The sequence below is a fragment of the Myotis lucifugus genome, unplaced genomic scaffold (genome assembly GCF_000147115.1).
Source record: "Myotis lucifugus unplaced genomic scaffold, Myoluc2.0 scaffold_9501, whole genome shotgun sequence".
NCBI lineage: Eukaryota > Metazoa > Chordata > Mammalia > Chiroptera > Vespertilionidae > Myotis > Myotis lucifugus.
In genome coordinates, this window is record NW_005880549.1 from 2,664 (window position 1) to 6,287 (window position 3,624).

The following is a 3,624-nucleotide window of genomic DNA, read 5'->3' on the forward strand; positions in this document are numbered from 1 at the left end:
CTGATTGGGAATCAAACTGGCGATCTTTTTGTGCACGGGAGGAAGCTCAACAACTAACTTATTTTTAAAAAATATATTTTTATTGATTTCAGAGGGGAAGGGAGAGGGAGAGATAGAAACATCAATGATGAGAATCATTGAATGGTTGCCTCCTGCACGCCCCCTACTGGAGATGGAGCCCGTAACCCTGGGCATCTGCCCTGAGAATCGAACCGTGACCTCCTGGTTCCTAGGTCAACATTCAATCACTGAGCCATGCCGGCCAGGCCCAACTAACTTTCTGAGCCGTACAAAAGTTGCCATGGGAAGAAGCACCTGTCTTCTATTTTCTCAGGCCTGTTTTGACGCCCAGACTAGCAGCTAGAGTGGAAAGAAAGGGTGGCGTGCGTTATCAGACGACGCCATCAGGATATTTATAGCTCCCTGAAACGGCAGACTCTGGGTCAGCGGTTCTCAACCTGTGGGTCTCGACCCCTTTGGTGGTCGAACGACCCTTTCACAGGGGTCGCCTAAGACCATCCTGCATATCAGATATTTACATTACGATTCATAACAGTAGCAACATTACAGTTCTGAAGTAGCAACGAAAATAATTTTATGGTTGGGTCACAACATGAGGAACTGTATTTAAAGGGCCAGAAGGTTGAGAACCACTGCTCTGGGTGACATATCCTGGCAACTCTTGCAGGTCCCATAATCAATATGGAGTCTCCAGGATGCCCCTGTGAGCAGTTATCACAGACCCCCTCTGTCCATCACATTTGTTCGGTTCTGACACACTGGCTTGTCAGGGGACACTGGTTCTGAACACAGGCCTGATTCCAGGAAACCTACCCTGGGTTCCCCAGAAGAAGGGATGTTAACTTATCTTACTCAGCCGTGACATCTTGTCGCCTGATCAGGAAGTGGTGCAGGGCAGTGGGTGTGAAAAGAAAAGGGCTTTCAGTATCAAATGGTTGCTGTATTAAGCGTCGTTCATCCACAGGTAACTGATTACATAAGGCAAAATGCACTTTACAGTAAAGTGAGAGAGAGAGAGAGAGAAGTTACTGCCTTAACCAGGTGCTTACATGCAGCATCTCTAATAGTGGAAGATACAGTACGAAGTTCACAAAGCCGCCTCTGTAGTGCTCTTGAATCTAGCTTTGAGGTCTAACTTCTACTTGACAGGAAGTACAGCGGACAGAGGGACGTGTTAACGCCACAGGGGACACAATCAGATGAAGCCAGAATGTGGGACATTCTGCAAGATAACTGCTTTGGACTCTTCAAAAACTCAATGTCCTCAAGGAAAGAAAAAAGGCAAGGGGACTTGTTTAGACGATAAAATACCAATTTTCGACTGGTGTGCCATGGCACAGGTATGCCTCAAGAATTTTTAAAAATGCAATACCTGACTATATAGTCAGGGGCACTGACCTCTTTTCTGTTAGATCAGCGGTTCTCAACCTGTGGGTCGCGACCCCTTTGACGGTCGAACGACCCTTTCACAGGGGTCGCCTAAGACCATTGGAAAACACATATATAATTACATACTGTTTTTGTGATAAATCACTATACTTTAGTTATGTTCAATTTGTAACAATGAAAATACATCCTGCATATCAGATATTTACATGACGATTCATAACAGTAGCAAAATTACAGTTATGAAGTAGCAACGAAAATAATTTTATGGTTGGAGGATATTTTTCCCATTGATTTTTAGAGAGAATGGAATGCAGTGGAAGAGACAGAGAGAAACATGGATGTGAGAGAGAGACAGCAATTTGTTGCCTCCCGCAAGCGCCCCAACCCGACCGGGGAACGAGCCCGCAACCAACGTACGCGCCCCGGAATCGAACCCGAGACCCTTCAGGCTATGGACCGACGCTCTAACCACTGAACAACCCAGCTAGGGCAACCTGGGCAACCTTTTTTTCTTAGATCAGCAACACTTTTGGCCGCGATACCTTCCAAGTCTGCGACTCTGTGAACCCTGCTGAAAGGGGTTGCCTACCAACCAGTAGGGGTGAGTTTTGGTGTGTAGGTGAGACTGCCACAACCCACCGCACACGCCCAGCTGTGGAAGGTCTCGGGGGCGCAATGCCAGGCTTCCGGAGACCACACCACCCATAGACTCCTATCCCAGAAAGACAAGAAAGACAGAGGGGAACCAGATAGAACAACCTTAAGACCCAAAACTTAGTTAAACACCGGGAAACCGACATACTCTCTTTAAAACAGCTCAGATACAGTCTCCGTAGAGACCGTCAAAAATTGCCAGTGCCGACTATATTTCAAGTCGTCACGGCGGGGTATTGGGAAAAGTTTTCAATTAGCAATAATCGCGCCTCGGATAAACCTCATTGGCTACGATACTGCCACTGCGCAAAGCTGACGGCCATCGGCGCGAGCCACACTCCCGGGCGGATGGGAACGGCTTTTCGCTGAGGGTGAGCACCTGCCGGCGAGTTCGTGGGTCTGACCCGGTCCCCTCGGAGCAGTTGCGTTTCAGGCCCGTCTGCACGGGAGGCTTCTTGTTGTGGGACCATCTCGCGTAGAACGTCCAGATTTTGGGAATGAGCGTACATTCGCTGGGGATGCTGGGTGATTTTATGCAAATCAGCATAACGTCACAGAGATGACCGTAATGACTTGAATTTGGAGAAAAGGGAGCGGCGGGAAGGCAGCGACAGCGAGGGTGAGCCCAGGAGCAACAAGTAGCTGGGGGCGCGGGCGCAGATGCCCGGGGCCGGGGCCAGAGGGAGCATTTCCGGAGCAGCCGCACCTCGGGTGTTGGAAGAGATGCAACGTGGACCAGAGACAGCAGATCCAGGCCACTCCTCGGAGGTAAAAACTTCAAACCTAAAGCGACGGCGATCGCGCACCTATTCTAGTAACTACAGAAAAAGTGGTTCTTTTTTTCAACCGAAGAGATCAGTCTCCGTAGAGACCGTCAAAAATTGCCAGTGCCGACTATATTTCAAGTCGTCACGGCGGGGTATTGGGAAAAGTTTTCAATTAGCAATAATCGCGCCTCGGATAAACCTCATTGGCTACGATACTGCCACTGCGCAAAGCTGGCGAACTCCTCCCCTGCTCATCGTCCCCAGTAAGCAAGGCTCCTAATTCAAAAAGGCGAGTTTGAAGCTCATGGAAGAACTTCCCATTATTGTTTGGTTGGAAATTATACCGCCACATTAGGATCTCTCGAAAACGCACAGGCTGTTTCTGAAGATTCTTTTGCTTTATTTCACTTCACTAGATTTTGGTGGAGAATGAAGCAAAGCATTATGGGAGGGGACATGCTAGTAACCTAATGCAGACGAGGAATTGGGGCGGATGAGAAACGGGCTCAAGGTCGGGGCACTGTTCACTTGATTCCCAATTCACAGTGTAACTGTCCTCTCCAAAATAAAACGGTTTTAATTGTGGGAAAATTATACGTAACGAAAGGTTGCCCTTTACCCATTTTAGGGTTCGGGTCAGCAGCATCCAGTTCTTTTTACATGGGTTGCAACCCATCCACTGCTGTGGTTGTTCCGGAAATGTTCCATCGGCCTGACGTGAACTCTTTACCCTTTAAACACTAACTTTTCCAGGGGTCTTCTCCCCACCCCCTCGGAGTAGCTTCAATACTGA

General features: G+C 48.4%; 2 non-coding genes across 2 annotated transcripts; both read right to left on the bottom strand.

The window, feature by feature from the left end:
* Nucleotides 1-2,237: 2,237 nt before the first annotated feature.
* On the bottom strand, nucleotides 2,238-2,378 carry LOC111824869. Its single transcript, XR_002827934.1, has one exon. It is a non-coding gene; the product is annotated as a U4 spliceosomal RNA (small nuclear RNA).
* Nucleotides 2,379-2,923: 545 nt separating this feature from the next.
* LOC111824870 lies at nucleotides 2,924-3,064 on the bottom strand. Its single transcript, XR_002827935.1, has one exon. It is a non-coding gene; the product is annotated as a U4 spliceosomal RNA (small nuclear RNA).
* Between the last annotated feature and the right edge of the window lie 560 nt (nucleotides 3,065-3,624).